The sequence below is a fragment of the Artemia franciscana genome, chromosome 21 (genome assembly GCF_032884065.1).
Source record: "Artemia franciscana chromosome 21, ASM3288406v1, whole genome shotgun sequence".
Lineage (NCBI taxonomy): Eukaryota > Metazoa > Arthropoda > Branchiopoda > Anostraca > Artemiidae > Artemia > Artemia franciscana.
The window spans coordinates 31,948,858-31,970,714 of NC_088883.1; the positions used below are offsets into that span (position 1 = coordinate 31,948,858).

General features: G+C 34.3%; 1 long non-coding RNA gene across 1 annotated transcript; it reads left to right on the forward strand.

Annotated features, from left to right (window-relative positions):
• Nucleotides 1–2,278: 2,278 nt before the first annotated feature.
• Nucleotides 2,279–19,976, forward strand: LOC136040902 (uncharacterized). The gene is made up of 4 exons (XR_010620912.1): nucleotides 2,279–2,540; nucleotides 4,582–4,774; nucleotides 8,727–8,869; nucleotides 19,708–19,976. It is a non-coding gene; the product is annotated as an uncharacterized LOC136040902 (long non-coding RNA).
• The last annotated feature ends 1,881 nt before the right edge of the window (nucleotides 19,977–21,857 follow it).

Consider the following 21,857-nt stretch of genomic DNA (forward strand, 5'->3'; position numbering starts at 1 on the left):
TGGTTTTCAAATGAATCTATCGATCTAAAATAAGAAGCAAGCTAGTAAAGAAGTCCAAAAGATGATGTTATAAGGTGTTACTTTCCTGCTGTTGTTAAAGGGGTAAAGAATTTTAAAGTCAATTGTTATTAATTGTTGCCTTGTGCTAGACAAGGACAGGTTAGGCATTGAAGTCAATGAGGTGTTACCTATGCATCATTATGCAAATAATTTCACTAGCCATTTGACGATCCCATAATTAAAACTCCATGAAAATGATTCACATTATCGTTTCTTTGGAAAGTATTTCTGAGCATTCTTTTTTATTTCCCATATTTTTTCTTAGTTTTATCCCCAACTCTATTTAAAGTGTGGGAGAAGTTGCTTCTGCTTGAAACACTCCTAAAGATGATCAAAAGCAGCTATGTCCCCTTGCAATTTTTTATCCCAAGTTACTATTGCAGCCAAACATAGTGTCAATGCTATATTATTTTTCTTTTTTTAATATTCTTTTTGTTTGTTTTGTTTCCTACTAAGTATAATCATATCAAACTACTAGCCTTAGAATTGTGGAAGATGCTACTTCGAGTTGAAACAGCAAGTTCTACTTCTACTCTCAAAAATAATCATAACTAGCTAAACCCTATCTCCGTTTTTCATCACCAATACCTATTACAGCACAATATTGTGTCAATGCTGTTATTGTTTTTATTTGTTTTTGTTTGTTTATATAATGCACGTTTATTTTTTTTTGTTTTGTTTCGTTTCTGCTAAGGGTAATCATATAAAACTACTTGCCATATAATTTTGGGAGGATTCACTTGGAGATGAAACAGCTAGTTCTAATTCTTTCTACCATAAATAATTAAAACCAGCCAAACCCTTTAGCCATTTTTCATCCCCAGTACCTATTGCAGTTATACATGGTTTCAATGCTTTTATTGTTTTTATTTGTTTTTCTTTGGGGGGCCAATGTTTATTCTTTTGTCTTGTTTTGTTTCATTTTTGCTACGGGTAATCACATCAAACTGCAGGCCATTGAATTTTGAGAGGGGTTACTTCAGCTTGAAACAGTGAGTTCTACTTCTACTCCTAAAAATAATGAAAAAGCAACCTCCTCACCAGTTTTTATCCTCAGTACCTACTGCAGCCAAACATGGAGTCAAAAATATTATTTTATTTATTTGTTTCGTTTTTTATATTAAGCATCTTTAGTTTTTTTCAAGTTGAAACAAAGAGTTCTACTTCTACTTACAAAAACAATAAAAGCCAGCTAAGCTCCCTAGCCATTTTTCAATGGCAGTACCTATTACAGCCAAACATCGTGTCAATGTTATTATTGTTTTATTCGTGTTTCTTCGTAATGAAAATGTTTATTGTTTTATCTTGTTTTGTTTCATTTTTTCGAGGGTAAGAACATCAGACTACTGGCAATACAATTTTGGGAGACATTATTGCGAGTTTAAACAGCGAGTTTTACTTGTACTACCAAAAATAATAAAAAACCAGCTACGATTCCATTGTCAGATTTCATTCCCATCTTTATTACAGCTAAACATGACATCAATGCTATTATCGTTTCTTATTTGTTGTTCAAAGTACTTCAGGCCCCGGTTACAGTGGTTCCAATTCAAATTCTGATGGCTCCAACCCCGGTTCCAGTTCCGAACCTGGTTCCAACGGTTCCAGTTCCTACCTCGGATCGACCGGTTCCACTTCCCAGTTCCGGTCCCAACAGTTCCAGTACCGCCAGTTTCAACATCCGTTCCACAACTTCTGCCCCCAATGCTACGGTTCTGATTCTGAACCCTCCTCTTCGAGTTCGACCGGTTTCAGGCTTTTTTCTTTTTACGGCTGGTCATCGAAAGTAGTTTGTTTATTGTATGTTTTTAACCAGTATTATTTGTACATTGGAAGGATAAACACTTACATCTTACTTTAAAAGTGACAATGAAATATTTCAAGAAATTAAGTGTCCATGACAAAGTTACCGTAGCTTTGAAAGCTGACAAAGAAACATATTTGAACTATGAAACAAGCATTAGTAGTAACACCAATGGAATTGTATGCGTGCGTTGTCATGACAATCAAAAATTAAATTCCTAGGGACTATCGAACAAATTCAACATTACTGATGGTGGATATGTGAGAGTAACATTTCTAGAGATGATAGTGCTCATAGATAATGCAATATAGATGATATTTTCATTTTCATTCTCCTAATTTGAATTTTACTTCTTGTCTTATTTTGACAGATGTTTCTGATTACTTCCCTATTTATCTATCGCTAGCTGTGCTTAAAACCGAGATTACTGTGGATGATAAAGGCGAGTCTTCTTTTAGAACTTTTACAGATAAAGAAATTTCTAACTTAATACTCTATCTTCAGAGTAATGATTGGTCTAGTCTTCTTGAAGCTAATGATGTTGATTGTGCACTAGATTATTTTTGTGTCGTATAATAACTCTGTTGGATAAGCATTTTCCTATTAGAAAGAGGCCAAGAAATTCTGCACCCAAACGCCCATGTCTAGAGGTCTGATCAATGCAGCACAAATGAAGGTGTCTTTGTTCAAGTTAAATTTAGACACATCATGATCTTTTTAAGCATAAAAATTACACAAATGTGCTCACTTCTTCAGTTTGTGCAGCAAAAAAGCTATACAACAACAAAAGAGAGAATAATGAGGACTTTTTTTCCCAAGACAGTGAACCAACAAAACCTATTTGAATATTTCGGCCCTGTATCTAAGGGCCGTCTTCAGCAAAGAAAAAATAAAAAACAATAAAACACTTACAATAAAAGTTCACAGTTAAAAATCCATTTTTTATTTTAAAATAGCCTTGGTATCATTACTTCTTAACGAAAAGTTCAGCCAAGACTCAATAAATATTTTCAAAATTATTCAAATAGGTTTTGTTGGTTCACTGTCTTGGGAAAAAAGTCCTCATTATTCTCTCTTTTGTTGTTGTATTATGGAAAGGCAGTGTGGTCTTCGTCATTATAAAAAAGCTATATTTTTCGCGTCGAACTAATGATTGCATTGGAATTTGTGCATGGTTTTGACTGTAGTTAATGAAGTTCCATCCCACAAGAAACTCAAATAAACTTCCCCTTGTCCTTATAGGTAAGCTGATGGATCTTCTGTGGACAGAAAATGCTTAGCAAGTGCCTTCAATTCGCATTTTATCACACCTCCTTCAGTTCTCATTCCACCCCAGAGTAGAGTAAGTTGTTTTCCCTTGGCAGAGAAGTCTTTTTTCCTTTCCCCATGCGGAGCTACTGAGATTTTTTGTACTATTTCTCAACTTCCAAGCAGTTGTTTAGTTAATAGTTATGGTTTGAGTAATAATGTCCTTAAAAAATCAGTCAGTTGGTTTCCAACCCCATCACTCACATAATTAACCTCCCTCTTTCTTCTGGTGTTTTTCCTCATTTATTTGAAGTTGCTACTATTGTAATTGCAAAAGAAAGTTGATTCATCTCTAATTTCAAACTAAGACCTATTTCTCTTCTTCCTGTCATCTATAAGTTTGTTGAAAAAGTAGTGTATTGTAGACTCGCTTCATATTTAGTACTAATACGACAGATGGAAATTCTCTCATAACTAGCCATCAATATGGTTTTCGTCCCTCTTTCTCTAGAAAGAGGGCACTTTCAGATGCAACAGAGTTCTTGCGTGTTAATCTAGACAAGGGCTTGGGGGTTTTGGATCTATTTCTTGACTTTTCAAAGGGCTTTCATATGATTGACCACTATGTTCTTTTGTCAAGAACTATTTTTATTTGGTGTGCATGGAGTCCCTCTAAAATGCTCTAGGTCTTATCTGTCAGGGAAATCTCGGCATATTTTGATTAACGATACCTCTTCTTCTATTCTGCCTATATTGAAAGGTGCCCAACAGGACTCTCTGCTTGGGCCAATTTGTTTTTAATTTACATTAATTACATTGTTGATTGTATTCATTCCCATATTCACCCTGTTCTTTTTGCTTTTTCACTGCTGCTTTTTCACTTTGCTTTTCACTTCACAACTTTTTCATTGCTGCAGTGAAACTGCCATCTGCCACTTCCTTAGCTAAAGGTCTACTTGATAAAGTAAAGGATTGGTGCTTGTCAAATGGTATGGTTCTTAACACCTGGAAAAGTGCCGTTGTTAATTTTTTGGACCCTTTACCGTATGAGAGACGTGCAGGAGCCAATTGGAACGGTATTATACCACATGCTACAATCGTGAAATTTCTTGGTGTGTATCTTAACTGTTTTCTTTCTTTTAAACCACGTATAACTCACACCCGTTCCCTTAGCCTCCGCTAATCTTCAATGTTGCATCAGGTTAACTCATTTCTTTCTTCAGATGTTATAGTTTCTCTTTATTTTGCTTTTATTTATCCTTATCTTTCTTATTGTTGTTCTGTCTGGAGTATTACTAATAAATTTCTTCTCTGCCTACTTCAAAGAGCCCAAAATAGGAAAGTTAAGGCTACGTTTGTTTTCCCTTGTCTTTTCTCTTCCTCTGATCTTTATAATGGTACTGGAATAGTTCCACTAAATCGTATTGTTGGTAAAAGTAATCTTTATTTAACGTCTTCTGCTTTTTCAGGTATACTTCCACGTTCTCTGCTGCAATTTTTCTTACGGACTGACTCAGGTGGGAATTCGTCTTCTCTACAAAGTTCTTCTCACAGATTTTTTTTTTACCCAAACGATCATCAGCAGCAGCTCAGAGGTCTTCTGTTTATCAATCATTTCTACTGTGGAACTCCGTCTCTCCTGATGTACCTCTATTTCTCTCTGTAAATACGGTTTCTTCTCTGGTATTTCCAGTTTAATTTGTTTTTGTTGGTTAATATTATTGTTATTTTACACTAATTTATATGTCTCTCTTCTCTTCATCTAAAATATTTTTTAGATTCTAAAATATTTTTTGATTCCATCATATTTTTTCAGTTATATTTTTAATTTCCCTTCTTTATCTCCTATATGATAAATTTCTTTGTCTTCTTCCAAATTTATTAATGTATGCAATTTATAAGTTTTTATTTTTATTTTGTTGGTCAATTACAATCTAAGCCTCTGGAGCTTTGTAGTTACTTTAGGTTTTGTAATTGTTTTTTTTTCTAGGATTGATAAGCAGATTAATTGATTGATTGATGACAAAGGTTAACTTTTACCGGTTGATTGATACTTTTGCCATCATTTTTGAATTAGTATTCAAATTAGAGAAAAGGGAAAAAGAATGGCCGACTGCTGCAGCTATGTCATAATACGTATTTGGTCTATGTGTCAAGACTCCAATCTATGTAAAAATTAAATAAAAAAACAAGTTTTTCTTAACTACATGTAAGGAGCGACATTAAAATTTAAAACGAACAGAAATTATTCTGTATATAAAAGGCGTTGTCACCTCCTCAACGCCTCACTCTTTACGCTAAAGTTTGACTCTTTCTCGTAACTCTACTTTTTAAAACAATAATTTTTTCCCAAATCCTTAAGAATGACCCCTGTATCACAAAGGCAGTAGAATAAATAGTTGAAATTACTAAAATTTTAGCATAAAGAGCAAGGTGTTGTGGAGGAGACTAACCCCCTCATATACGTAACATTTTCTGTTCATTTTAAGTTTTAATGCTGCTCATTGTTTTCAGTTGAAAAAAATAATTTATTTTTTCATTGTTTTTTTTAGAAAATACTAGAAAATCCTGCTCCCCCATCATGGAAATTCTCTTCCCTCATGATAAATCCAATTTAACTCCTCCCCCCAACCCAACGCCAAAGCAAAAAAGTCCCCCTAAAAACGTCTGTACACTTCATATTAACCATTACTATATGTAAACAATGGTAAAAAATTTGTAACTCGCAGCCCCTCCCCCGGGGACTATGGGGGATTAAGTCATCCCCAAAGTAATAATTAATAATTTTTGACTACTTTGAACAGACACTCTATCTCAGAATTTTATCCGGTGACTTTGTGAAAAATGAGCGGGGAGGGGGCAAAGCTGCCCTCCGATTTTTGGTCACTTAAAAAGGGCACTAGAACCTTTATTTCCCGTTTGAATGAGCCCTCTCTTTATATTCTAGGACCACTGGGTCGACACGATCACCCCTGGGAAAAAAAACAGAAAAAAACAAACAAACAAGTAAACACGAATCCGTGATCAGTCTGCTGGAAAAAAATACAAAATTCCACATTTTTGTCGGTAGGAGCTTGAAACTTCTACAGAAAGGTTTTCCGATACGCTGAATCTGACGGTGTGATTTTCGTTAAGATTCTATGACTTTCAGTGGGTGTTTTCCCTGTTTTCTAAAATAAAGCAAATTTTCTCAGGATCATAACTTTTGATGAGCAAGACTAAACTTGATAAAACTTATCCAATCAAAATCATTAAATGCCATTCCTTTTATGTAACTTTTGGTATTAAAATTAGAGTTTCGTTTTTTCGAATTTCGGTTACTACTGAGTCTGGTCGCTCTTTACTACAATTCGTTACCACGAACTGTCAGAGAATGTGGCAATAGACAGTGAAATCGCAAGCAAACAAAAAAACATTTACAGATATTATCACCAAAGACTATACGGATGAATTGATGAAAACCAAGCGCCTACTAACGTTAATAGTATCATTGCTTGTTCTCAAACACATAAACACATTTAAAACAAAAACAAAACTGAAGAGATGTGTCAAGAGGTTGTAGCTAAATCCATGTTAAAAGTTGTATATGACCCCAAAAATCCAAAAAGTCTTATCTTGAGAGAAAACATAAAGAAAGTATTTAATGGAATGGATTCAAAACATTCAATTTTTGTTATGTTCATATTGCATACGGCTTAGTTTAAAAAAAATATTTTATTGCATTAATTTGTTATGTTTCTATTATTTTTAAGCTACGCTAGCATTCAGAATGTCAATATGAAAACTTGGAGATGCAAGAACACGAATTTTCAGAAACATAGAATAGAATAGGTTTTACAAAAAAATAGACAGAAAAAAGCATATAGAGACATAAACACACACATACATCCACACACACACACACACACACATACACACACACACGCAAAGAGAGAGAGAGAGGGAGACCCATACAAAATCACACGCACCTGCACACGCATACACACACATATAAACGCACAAATACACACACACACAGACGCACACATGTACACACACCAGACCAGACAGACTAGACAAGGCAGACAGATGGACATATATATATGCAAACACACACAGACAGGTACATTTCCTAGAGAGAGAGAGAGAGAGAGAGAGAGAGAGAGAGAGAGAGAGAGAGAGAGAGAGAGAGAGAGAGAGAGAGAAAGAGAGAGAGAGAGAGAGAGAGAGAGAGAGGGAGAGATAGAGGCAGCCACAGACAGGACCAGACAAACAGAGGTAAGGATAGACACATACACTTAGACAGACACACAGCCTAGAGAGACTCACAAAACTCACAAACTAGACTAGACAAATCAGACCAGACAGACAGAAGAAAAGATATACAAACACAAAGAAAGATAAGTAGTCCATAGAGAAAAATACACACACACACACACACACACACACGCACACAAAAAAAAAAACACACACAGAGAGAGAGAGAGAGAGAGAGAGAGAGAGAGAGAGAGAGAGAGAGAGAGAGAGAGAGAGAGAGAGAGAGAGAGAGAGAGAGACAAACACGCACGTACACATACACATACACACAAACAAACACACACACACACTCAAAAACAAACACACACATACAAACACACATACAAGCACACACACACAAACCAAAAAAAAATTAAGTAATGAGAAAAGGGGTTCTAATTTCGACTAAGCAGTGAACAAAAAATAAAATATAAAGACATAACTACACTTCAACTAAGAAAATTAAATATTCTGAATATTTTGGCCCCAGATCCGGGAGCCTTTCTCAACGGAAAAAAATTATAAACAACAAAAAAAGACGAAATTTTTTAAACATAACACAAAAACACATAACACATTTCCTCTTTTGTTTTGTTCATGTAATCATAATTTTCACTTTTAATGCATTCCCATTTATACACCGATTGTTGCAGAGGAAAGGAACCCATGGTTTCATTATAAACATTTGCTTTGGTTTTGTGTTAAGTTATTAGCATTAGTGCGGGGCGTTTTGTTTATAATATGAGTTGTTCTTATTTATTTATTGTTTATCTTTTTTTCGTGTGTTTAATTGTCGTGGTCTTTTTGTGTTATGTTTTAAAAAATCTTCTTTTTTTCGTTTGTAATTTTTTTCCGTTGAGAAAGGATCCTGGACATGGGGCCAAAATATTCACAATATTTTTATTTTTTAGTTAAAGTGTATTTTTGTTTTTATATTTTATTTTTTGTTCACTGCTTTGTCTAAATTAAAACCCGTTTTAATTTTTTATTTTTTTTGTGTTTGTTATTTTATTTTTATTGAAACCATGTATCGAGGTTTTTTTTTTAATTTAGTGACAATTGATAATTATGATCATGATTCCTGAATCATTAACCGTTTTAATACTCTGGAAGCTTCGAATGGGGATTTTGGGGGTGTATTTACGGAGCAGCTGTGTCGAAGTTATGACATTGGGGTAGCAGGGCATTATAATTCTATTAGTTCCAAATATTTGTTTAAAGATGGAATTCAATGTGAGTATGGTGATGCAAGAGGTCTCAATTTTTTCCATTTAATTGCCAAGGGCTAAATTCTTCGTTTAATTTTTTAAATGAAATACGTGATCTTTCGGTTTTTCAGGTTATCGGTCTTACTGAAACTGGCTGAATGACCACAACTCCCCTCTTTTAAACATTCCAAGATATAAATTTTACAATATGAATCAACAGTTTTGACAACATGGAGGAAACGGTGCATACATTCGAAGCAATATTGAAGTTTTGGTAAGAAATGACTTAGTAGTATATCAGGAAATGGTTTATTAACCATTTATTCTTCAGATTAGGCTGAAACCTAAAGATGGATTTGTTATTATATTGTATGGGCCACAATCTGGCTCCATACCCATCTTTATGGGTCTTTTGGATAAGCAGTGGGAGAAATTAGCAACTGGTTCACATCCGCTTATGATGCTCGGGAATTTTAATATTGACCTTCATGAGCTTCATACGAGTGTTTCTATGGAATTTTTGCAGCTTTCTATGTCCTATGGTTCATTTTCGACTATAGATATATGCACACGAGTAACCACCTCATTATCGAAGCTTATTGACAATATTTTTCAAATTTGGTTTTTATTTTTTCGAATTAAGAGTTATTATTACTGATGTATCAGATCATTTTGGGATTTCACCAAGATTTGATCTCTGTATTCCCCGAAAGTCAGCACCAATAATTCCCAAGAGTCCAATGCATATGTTTACCCAGAGTAACCTTCAAAAATTTAAGCAGGCATTTGCAGAAGTCGATTGGAATAATTTGGTCGATCTTACGGATGATATAAATACGAGTTTTCAAAGATTTTATGATAAACTTATTTTGTGACAAAAACATGTATAATGGTTCGTTCGCCATCAAGGAAAAATAATCCTAAGAAACCATGGATGTCGCCTAACTCTTTGCGTTGTATTAATAAAAGAGATCAACTTTATAAGAATTTCTTAAATAATGGGAATGATCTGATTTGCTTAAGAATTTATAAAATTACAGGAATGCCCTGAATAAATTACTGAGAAATGTAAAAAAAAATTCGTAAATAAATTCACTAGGACTTGCGGTAACCCTGCAAAAACATGGAAAATAATTAAAAGTGTGATATCAACAGAGAACTCTATTATTCCCGATAAAGTAGTAATGCAGAATGGCCTGCCAACGAAGAAACCAGAAGAGATATGTGATGTTGTTTCTAGACATTTTGCTAATATTGGCTTGGATTTATCTTCCCGTATTGTATCTTCTGATGATGATCCTCCCTTGGAGATTTTTAATGAAGACTTTAATTGATATTTCTATGTATATGAAACCCTTCTCTCGTGATAAAGTAGAAAAAAATTATCTTTGGGATGAAAAATGCATCGGCATGTAGTAATTCACTCAATCTTCTCTTGTTAAAAATAGCGTTTCCTTATGTTGCTGATGTTCTTACTTCCCTCATTAATTTGTGGTTGAAACGGGGAACGTTTCCTGATTGATTGAAAATTGCTAAGATTACCCCTGTTTTTAAAGGCGGTTTTATTATTGGCGGAAATTATTGGTCTATCTTGGTCTTACCTGTTATTTTTCGTGTGCTAGAAAAGCGTACTAACACTAGAGTTTATGATCATTTGAAACTGCATAAGCTGTTAAATCCAATTCAATTTGGCTTCAGGAAGGGGAGAACCACAAAGATGGCATTATCATATATAACTTTGGTAATCAATAGAGCTCTTGACAATAAGTTTAGAGTAGCTGGTCTGTTTCTTGATTTGATTAAGGCATTTGACCACCAATTAATAATTCGAAAATGTATATTTTATGGACTAAGAGGGGCTGCTTTGGCTTTGCTTTATGATTACCTCAAAAATAGAGAGCAGTATGTTCACATTAATCGAATTTCTTCAAGTGAAATTCTTGTTAAATTTGGTATCCCCCAGGGCTCTGTGTTAGGTCATTCTCTTTTGTTTTTATTTTATGAATGATCTGCCAAATCCTGAATGGTCTGCCATGATGCGACATGGCATGATTTGCCAATGATGTGAAATTGATGTGTTTTGCTATAACTGAACAACCACTTACCTTAACAATTAATGCAGCAATGACTATGACATGTCTTTGGTTGAAGATAAACCGGCTTGACCTAAATATAAATATGTCAAATTTTGTTATCTTTTCACAATCCCCAAATTATTATCCTTGGATTAAGGAAATGGCTTCACCGAAGGGAATTGTTAAGAGGTCAAGTTCCTTGAAGTACCTTGGGATTATTATAGACGAAATTCTATCATTTAAGTACCATGTAAAAGCTATCAATACTTCACCCAATCCGCGTACTGCAGATCAATGCCATCAGATCTTTTTGTGGAATAGGGAACCGGGATTCGGTCAGGTCAATGTAAAGTATGATTAATATAATGCCTGTAACCCGATTGCTTGATTTTTATACACTGGTTTTTATGTATAAGTTCTATTATGGGTGCGTTCCAGATTGTTTTACAGAAATTTTTCAGGAAATATCTAATGTTCATGGTCACGGAACTCGAACAAGTGGAGATATTGAGGTTCCTCGGCTAGTTTCAAGTAGGACTGCTTTTTCAATTATTTACAGAGGGGCTAAGCTGTGGAATAAGCTTGTTCCAAGAACTAAAGAATTGCCCATTAATCAATTCAAAACCGATCTGTGTGTGGGGTTGCTTGGTTGGTATACCTTTAAAATAGATTGAGATTGATGGATTTAATATTAGTAATAATTGTTTATTGTTTTTTCGCTTCGGGATCATGATATTATATTGTTATGTTGTGTATGAATTATTTAAGTAAGGTTTTTTTGGTACACGGTTTCACCCTTCTTCTTATTATAGATTAACTCATTGTTTTTTTTTTTTGTTCTTTGTTGTTTTTTTTCTCTCTTATATTTTTTGTTCTTTTTTGTTAGAAGCACACCATCGCAAGCGACGCTTTTGGTGTGCTACCGATTGATTTTGTCTCTGTTATTTCTTTTGGATAATAAATTAATACTACTACTACTTTGCTTAATTTTTCATTAATGGAAAAGCAGTTTGGGATAAGAAACTATTTACGTCTAGCCTACAGGTAGCAAAAGATCAATTCAAATTGAATATTTTTGAATTTAGCAAAAACATCCCAATATAATTACACAACAAAAGTTTTTAGAAATGTTTTTCTAGTCTTCATTCAGTCTTTGACCTACATGGATCAAAACTAGTTTATATTGTTTGGTCAATTTACAGAGGATTATTATTTGGATATTTATTTTATTGCGCAACTATTGAATATATGTACAATGCTGTATAGTGCTGTGAACAATTTGCTTTGGATAATTGGATAATTAAAATTGTGTACGCAACTATTGAAGTTGCGTAAAGTGCTGTATACCGCTGTGAACAAATTTGCTTTGGATAATTGAATATTTTTGATAATTAAAATTGTGTACGCAACTATTGAAATTCTGTAAATTGTTGTATAGCGCTCTGAACAATTTGCTTTGGATAATTGCACATTTTGGATTATTGAAGTTGTGTACAATGCTGTATAGTGCTGTGAACAATTTGCTTTGGATAATTGGATAATTAAAATTGTGTACGCAACTATTGAAGTTGTGTAAAGTGCTGTATAGTGCTGTGAACAAATTTACTTTGGATAATTGAATATTTTTGATAATTAAAATTGTGTACGCAACTATTGAATTTCTTTAAAGTGTTGTATAGCGCTCTGAACAATTTGCTTTGGATAATTGCACATTTTGGATTATTGAAGTACAATGCTGTATAGTGGTGTGAACAATTTGCTTTGGATAATTGGATAATTAAAATTGTGTACGCAACTATTGAAGTTGTGTAAAGTACTGTATAGCGCTGTGAACAAATTTGCTTCGGATAATTGAATATTTTTGATAATTAAAATTGTGTACGCAACTATTAAAATTCGGTAAAGTGTTGTATACCGCTCTGAACAATTTGTTTTGGATAATTGCACATTTTGGACTATTGAAGTTGTGTACAATACTGTATAGCGCCGTGAACAATTTGCTTTGGATAATTGGATAATATTATCAAAATTGGCGTGTTTTGATCCACTCGGATACTCTTGTACGGCTCGGCCCTCACTTAAGGATAAGTCATTCGCTATTTCTTAATTTCTGGCCTCAATCGTGTCTTTCAACCAGTTTGATCTAGCGAAATTTAAGAATTATCCACTGTGGCCAGTAAGAATCATTAAAGCTAGTAAAAATGGACAGGGCAAGCCAGTCTATATTATATTCTGCTATGGCTCTAACGATGAATTCTGTCTTATTGATTCAAATCTCCAAGTCTATGATCCTATCGCTGGTAATTCAACTGCTCCACCTACAAAAAAAGCTTTTGACGAGCTTGCTTCTGCGCCTTATATTTTTATGAGACTGTCTAAAACATACCTCGTGCAAAAAGGCAAATCTAAAGGCTTGACAGCCCTATCAACTAGCAGCAGTAGCCCGATTCAACAGCAACTTGTAGCAACTCAAGCTGTACTAGATAAAACCAAAAATGATTTAATGGACACTATTACTCAAAAAGTTACAAAAAAGCTGGCGAGCTCAAACTCACTTAAGGAATCAACTGAGACTATTGTGAGTCAAATTTATGATGCTGTTACTTTCGAATTTAACCCCAAGTTTCAACTAATCGAGAAATCGTTGAAGGGGCTGAAAAATGAACTTGAGTATTTGGAAAAAGACTGAACAGGTTTAAAAATAAATTAGACCGTTACGAACAAGAATCATTATTTGATAGTCTTGTGTTTCACAGTGTTAGACAGCTAACTGGAGTTGACACTGATTCTGCTGTGTTGTCAATTATAAATCAGAAGATTTTGTTGGCTGAATTTAGTACAAATAAGATTATAAACATTTATAGGCTCAGACTGAATAATGCTGCTACTAAATCAACTCAGCCAGCTCTAAGGGTCGCTCCAGTTATTGTGAAGTTTGTGAGCTAGGAAATCGCCTAGAAAGTGTTCAAGGCTAAAGCTAAACTGGCCTCTAGTGGTATTTTCGTTGCGGAGTCTCTGACCAAGCAACGAAGAGACATCCTGAATGCGGGTAAGGACAAATTCGGTCAGAAGAACGTTTGGTCTGATCAAGGGCAAATTTTGGCTAAGCCTAGAGGTGAGACTGTGATTAGAAAGATACGATCGCTCGCGGAGTGCGTGTAGGTTAGTTTTAAATTCGTTTGTTTTATCTTTCATTTTTTAGTGTATTTTTCCTTTTTCCAATTTTTTTTTATTACGGTTGTGTTTCTAGTCTTTTTTGGCTTGTGATGACGACTGCCTAGTAATAGATTTGAAACCTATGAGAAATAGTAAATTTATTTGATTGCCGTAAGGTTGTCGCCGGTTCACCATGTCTTTGTCTTGGCTCGTGGAATGTGCACATTATGTCGAGTTATCAGGACATTCTTCAGCTAATAGATGATTTTTCGTCGAAATTTGATATAGTTGGTGTTTGTGAATCGTTTTTATCACTTTATTCATTTCCAGGGTATAAGGTCCAAGTAAATAACCGAGCTTTGATGAGCCGTGGATTGCTCTTTTGGTAAAGGAGGGAATTAGGTATAGTGTATGGGATTATTTAAGTATTTGGAATGAAGGTAAGGTAGAAATTTTTTCAATAGAGATTGAGTTAAATTGTAAAAAATATATAATTAGCATGGTGTATAGGCCACCCAGTGCGCACTTGGATGACTTCATTGAAGGGTTTAATGAGCTGCTTACTAAAATACCACCCGAGTCTAGTCATATTGCGACGGGTGACTTTAATTTTAATCTTCTTGATTTGTCGGGAAAGAATGGTGATTTTTTAAATTTTATAATTTCGAGTGATTTGTACCCCCTCGTGGGTGTACCAACGAGAATAACTTCAAAAAGAGAAACACTGATCGATAATATCTTTGTTCAGTAGATTGATCTTCACAGGAGCTTCGCTGATGTGATATTTTGCCCTGGATCTGACCATCTTCCATTTATAGCTACAGTCAATCACCCTGTGAAAAAACTGAGAGAGAAGAAGGTTATAACTAGACTAATGAAAAAAGAAAATCTCCAAAAAATTGCTGAAGAGATTAGCATTATTGATTGGAGTCTTGTTTTTGAAGAAAAAGAATGCCCTTCAAGAGCATTAGATAGCTTTTTGTTGGCCATATTGCCTATTTATGAAAGAGCATGCCCCCTAAAGACTAAAAAGTCTAAAAAACTTGTTCCTCGAAAGCCATGGATTTCGATGGAAATAATTGATGAAATAGTATTGAGAAATAGGTTATATGAGAGATATTTAGATGATCTAAGCGATGAAGCTTTTAACCTATTAAAAACACAGATGAATCTAGTGAATAAACTTCGAAGAAATGCAATTTCTAATTTTTATAATCATAAATTTGAGGATAGTAAAGGGAACATGAAAGAAACGTGGAGGACAATAAATAGCCTTATTGGTGACAAAGGAGATAAGAGGAATGAAGAAGTGTGTTTAAGTGGTGGCGACCGTGATGATAAAAGTGCAACTGTTAATAATTTCGGTAAATTTTTCTCGAATATTGGTCCTGAAGTTCGAGCTAGTGTTTATGACAAGTATCAAGAAATGCAAAAGTGATTTTAGTGATATAAGAAGTGAATCTCTGGAAATGAATTTCAATTTGTGTTCTAGTGATGAAGTGAGTAAAACTGTAAAGTCACTAAAGTCTAATTCAGCTGGAGTGGTTGGCTTAACCCTTCGTGGACTCAAAGCAATTTTGGGGTATATATTACCCTGTCTGGTGTTTATTATTAATCTTTCTCTTGAAAAGGGTAAGTTCCCTGAACAACTTAAAGTCGCAAAGGTGATACCCCTCCACAAGGGTGGCTGCAAAAGCGATATCGAAAACTGACGAACGATTTTGATTTTACCTCTTTTCTCAAAAATATTAGAAAAAGTTGTCCATAAACGCCTATATGATTATCTCCAGGCTAATGAATTATCAAGTGAAACCCAATTTGGGTTCCAAAAGGGATACTCCACAACTATTGCCTTGCAGCTTCTGATGGAATGCGTTACTGGTGTGTTGGATAAAGGGTACTTACCAATGTCAATTTTCATTGATATAAGGAAAGCATTTGATACTGTAGATTTCAAGAATTTGCTGGACCGACTCAAATGTCTGGGAATTTGCGACACTTCTTTACAGTGGTTTGAAAGTTATCTCCATGGAAGATCCCTGCGTGTAGTACTTAATGATGTGACATCATCTTCTTATCGACTAAAATGTGGAGTTCCACAGGATTCTGATTTAGGTCCCTTACTTTATCTTGTGTAGGTAAATGTGTTGCGTTTTTATCTTCAAGATGTCTATTTAACAACCTTTGCTGATGATACAGCTTTGACAATGTGTGCTAAATCGATCGAAGATGTTTTGCTGAAAGTAAATGATGCATTGAGAAGCTTGGAGGTTCTTATGAACCTTAGTTTGATCTGTGTCAACGTGAAAAAGTCCTTTTTAATGACTTTCTGCAGAGTAGGCATGCCAGTTGACGCTAGAGATCTAGTAATTTTATCCGGAAAGCTTATTCAACAAGTTCATATATTCCGATACTTAGGATTTTTTATTGATTCAAAGCTTTCATGCAGGCATCACAGTGATGTTATTTCTTCAAAAATTGCCCGAGGAGTTGAAATGCTTCATAGATTGAAGAATATCTTGCCAAAGTGGATTCTTCTAATGATTTATCACTCAATTGTTCACCCATATATTTCATATGGCTGTCTGATTTGGAGCAGCAATTTTATAGTAATTTCAAAAAGTCTAGATTCTTCAGAACATTGCAGTGAGGATTATAGGCAAGTATGTCAAGGATGTGAATGACACAAGTGCTGGTTTTAAGTCTTTAAATTTGTTTCATGCGGGCCAACTGCGGGATTATCAAGCAGCAATTTTCATTTTCCAGTGCGAGCATAATTTAGTCCCAGGTGTTTTTCGTAACAATTACCGTGCTAACAGAGATATTCATGAATATGATACGAGAAATAGTGATAAATTGGCGATTGAGCTTAAAAGTAGAATAAGATCAGGATTTCAATTAAAGTTTCTTGGAACTGCAGTCTGGAGTTCTCTACCAGTGAGCATCAGGGCGGCTAAGCATCTTCTAGAGTTTAAGAGAAAGTTAAAAGATTATTTAATAAATAATGATTGAATTTGTATTTATTTGTGAGGACATAGGAGGTGGTAGGGAGGTCTGTCTGGCTGGGGGTGGTAAGGAGGAGTGGGTAGTTGGGTGGTACTAAGGTAGTAGGATTGTTGGGATTTATTTTTTGTATGGGGGATATTGTGAAGGAGATTGACCTTTTTTTTGTTTTTCTGTTTTTTCTTTTTTTAGAGTGTTGGTATGTTTTTTCTATTTTGTTAGCTATTTGTTACTATATTTTATGGTGTGTTTAGAAAATGGTAAATTTTACTACTGCATGCGAAACAAAAATGTATGTTTTTCCATCAGTGCAGTAGATGTGTAATGTAAAGAGTTATAATTGTGTTTATTAATAAAGTATCGTATCGTAAAAAAAAGAAAAGTGTAAAATAAGTAAAATAATTCCAAAATAGTTTCATTTCAAGCATGATTTAAATACATATAATGAGACTAATCACACGAGAAAGGTAAATTTACTAAATTTAAACCATGTGTTGAAAGATAAACGTTTTCAGAGATCACAAGTTGTAAAAGAAATAGATTTTTTTTTTTAATATCCTTTGCGGTTTTCTTAATGCATATTATTTCCAACCAATTATATCAATTTTCAAATATTCTTTTGAAAATGTTTTAAGGTTATCGAGGGAAATGTTAAACCAAAAATTTTACAATTAAAAAGGGAATATGAAAAGCAAAATGTATCGAAGTATAAACCTAAACATTTCCCAGGACCAGGTGTGATTAATTTACGCAAAAAGAAGTTAAACAAAGAACAAAAGGAAATCCTTGAAAAACGTATAATATTTGGACTAAATCCTGAAAAAAGTACCGGTATAAGAAATAATTTCAAACATTGAGACAGGGACTCATGTGTTTTCAAAATATGTTAATGATGTAGATAATTTAAGACTGGGAGTCCTTAATATTTAAAAAAATATTGGCAATTTTCAAGAAAACCTTAAAACAAAGATAGAAATGAGAAATGAAATGAGATAGAAGAATTATCTGCAGGTATTGAGATAGAAACTATATTAAATTTAGTTAAAATAACTAGCAGGTATGCTAATTATTTCAAATTAAGAGATAATTTTTGCCATCAAGTTAGAGGATTAGCAATGGGAGGACCCTTAAGTCTGCTATTAGCAAATATTTATGTAGATTACGTAGAAACTTAAGTTATTGAAACATATGTTTTTAAACCTAAATTTTGGGGGAGATGTATGGATGACGTTTTAGTTATTTGGAATTATGGGGAATCATAAATTGAAGGTTTTCTGGAAAATTTAAATAATTTGGGATGGGAAGTAGTTTTTACAATTGAAAAAGAAACAGAGAATAAGTTACCGTTCCTGGATATTTGGATCCATAGAAATAATAATGAACTAGCCTTTTCAATTTACCGTAAACCGACTAAAAACAACCGTTATTTGTCTTTCGTATCAAATCACCCGATCCAAGTAGAAAAAGGGGGTAGTTATTTCGTTAGTTAATAGAGTATTAAAATTAGATTCACCAGAATACATGAGTAGTGAATTAATTTTTATGAAGGATATTCTAGTAGGAAATGGATATCCCGAAAATATAATTTCTCAAATAATTGAAAAAAGGGAAAATAGTTCATGGGACCTTTAATATTAGAAGAAAATATGCCAACTTAAAAAACAAATTACATAATTTTGCCTTATATCCCAATGTTGTCACAGAAATTAAGGAGAAAATTAAAAAATATACTATTAAAACAGCTTTTAAATTAGGACAAACTATAAGCTCATGTCACCGATAAATTGGATGATTGTGCTTGTCTATCCTCAGTTTCTTAGGCTTCTAGCTCGCATAAATGTCGTCATACCTTTCTTAGGCTTCTAGGTCGCATAAGTGTCTTCATACATAACCTAATGGCACCTGGATATCCAACCTTTTTTTAACATCATACAATAGTGCACATAGACATCTGTATTCTGTAAATTTTTCTTTAAAAAAATGATTAATATAATGCAAATTGAAGCACAATCTATTTCATTTTTCTGTGAAATAGACATAGATAGCATTTTCCCGTGGCATTTCCCATAGCATTTAAAAGTTACCTTAGGGATAACAGCGTAATTCTTTTTGAGAGTCCAAATCGACAAAAGAGTTTGCGTCCTCGATATTGGTTCAGGGACCCTGTTCGGTGCAGCAGCCCAATAAGGTAGTCTGTTCGACTTTTAAACCCCTACGTGATCTGACTTAAGACCGGCGTAAGCCAGGTTAGTTTCTATCCCCAAGGCAAACTCACAAGCAAACTTTCCCATGTGCATGAATATAGACTACGTACAATATTCAATAACGTGTAGTAGGAAAAAGAGAAAATATTCTACAAAAATAACGAAAAAAGACATGATAAAAATTCGATTTATTTAAAATATTTAACTTTAAAAATAAATCGACCTTAAAGATATATGGATACACTGAATATCTGGTCCTTCTTTTGTCCTATTTTTCTACATAAACTTAAATTGAGTAATAATCATTTTCCTTCTTTTGTATAGGCTCTGGCAATTCATCCCATTTGTTAATAAGGATTTTTTAAAAGGTCTGAATGTTATAAGCGTCTGAAACACTTTCTATTATACGTTAATTAGTCTCGATAATCCTGAAGATGGCACTTTCTAAAAATCTTGTTTTTTGGACATCTATGCATTGCAGGAAGGATGTGCAAAAGCACAGGATGGCCGGCCCTCATCTACCCATTGCAGTTCCTGGCTGAACAGCCTTGAGACGGGGATCAGCCCCACTGGTTCGGACCTTAAGGGTCTAGTGCCACATCCGTTACCTTTGCCTTTTTTATGTATTGCACACTTTACTCTAACATAGCCTGAAGAAGCGATTGTTTTTGCAGCGTAGCGGATTTTATATCAAAGCCTTGCGCTGCTCGTCCAGTAATTGTGTTTATTAAGTCCATCAAGCGTAATAATTCACCCAGACTGTAGAGACGCTTATTGAAAATAAAACTCACAACAGTTGTAACTTCAACAACCCTTGGCAAACTTCAGCAAAACATGGATTAAAATTGACTATCCTTACTGGCAATGTTGTGTCTAGTGATTTTAGTAAAGAAAGTATGAAAAAAATTGGAATTTGACACAATTGCTCTGAAATACTACAATATTAAAGGTCAAATTTCTCTCTAAATGTTTATTAATAACAATTTTTGGAGTTTTTTTAGCTACACTTTTAGCCGTATAGTTTGCTAAGAATATTCTTCGTTTTTAGGCCTAGAGATATAAAATGCTAGAATAGCATCTGAACGAAAAACCCCACAAATAAAACAAGTAAACAGTTTTAGCAGAACAGCCCTGGAGTCAAGTTAGTGGCTATGTAACTCTCCCAGCCAAGCTCTTTGCATTTTATTGTTCCGCTACTGAATTACACGTCCAACAATAAAATCAATGAAGAATGTAGATAGTATTCCTCATAAATGTCAGTCTAAGTATAAGGGAGCAATCTTGGAAATCACCCTAGGAGGGAAAAATTTTGTTGGGGAGTATGTTTTGGGGAAAGTGTTTTTCACATGTTTTCCGGTTTGTTGTTTTATTTCAAAAGAGCAACACACCTCTCCCGTGCTCAAGCATTTCAACCGTGCTCAAGCTGTGCTCAAGCTGTTTTATTTAGAGCATGGGAAGATATAGTAAAGGTGCTCAAGCTGTTTTTTTTTATTTTAAAAACGTGCTCAAGCTGTTTTTATTTAAAATATGGGAGTATATAGTAAAGAAGCGACTATTGACAAAATTATGACAAATACTACACATCAGATAATCAGTTCGGTTTGATTAAGGGGCTAGCCGTGACTACGCTCATTGTATTACTGATACTATGTAGGTGTGTGTTATTGAAAATGATGAAGAACTAAATATTTTGGTCTATCTTGATATCTTCAGAGCATTTCATTCTGGCATAAGAACCACAATTATACTACAAGACCGACTCTAATTGATGCAATCATATCTAGGAAGTTGAGAATAATCGGACAAGGTGCCTCAAAGAAAAAAAACTTGAATCATCGATGGTTGTTTTGTAACAGTCCTCGAAACTGGTAATTCTCCTGTGTTCTCGTTACCCAGAGTCAATTTTTTATATTGACTTATTTTCAGCCTTAGCTAATTGGTTTCTTAAAATTCAAACCTATTTTTGCACTCTAAACTCACTAAACCTCTAAAAGTTCATTCTTTTCGCTAACTCGCTAACATAATCTAAATCCAAGAAAGTTTTACTTCCCCATTTGATTGTCCTGAGCTCTTTGAAACAAAGTTCATAAGAATTATCCATTAAATTGGGGACAGAATACAACCCTGCTGAACTCCTGACTTAATACAAACCTTAACCTTATTTGCTTTAACCTCACTTAACCTTATTTGCAGCAGTGTTTTGTCGTACACAGAACGAGCCACTTTAATGTATCGGTCTGGTATACCCATTGTAGAATAATATACAGTACGATCATCCTAAAAAATATTTGTCACCTAGTGTCTCAGTGGGCATAAGAACTCCTCCAATTTTCTTTGTTAATCAATCCATTGTATCTTTCTCAGTTCCTCGATCAACTTTGAAAAATGGTGCGAACGTGTATTATTTATGATTCCGAAAGCAGAAGGAAAGGGGTGAGCTGCCAATTTTTTCTACTATTCCATCTTATACATATGGATGGTGACTTGACTGAGTAGTGGGTCCAGGATTTTTATAATCTTAAGACTAAATATAAAAATTTTCAGTGCTAACTTCTGATCAACACTGTCAAAGGGAAATAGCAGGAATTTCATCAGAAGGATACTAGTGACAGATGAATTTTACTTACAGTTACAGGAGCAAATAGACAGGGTACCAGGTAGAAATATGGTGTTTTTGCTGGGAGGTTTTAATGCCCAGGTTGGTAGAAATAGGGATAGATGGTATCCTAGCCTAGGTAAATTTGGTGTAGGAAAAGAAAACAGTAATGGCTATAGGCTTTTGCAATTTTGTAGGTATAACAACCTAGTTATAACCAATACGGTG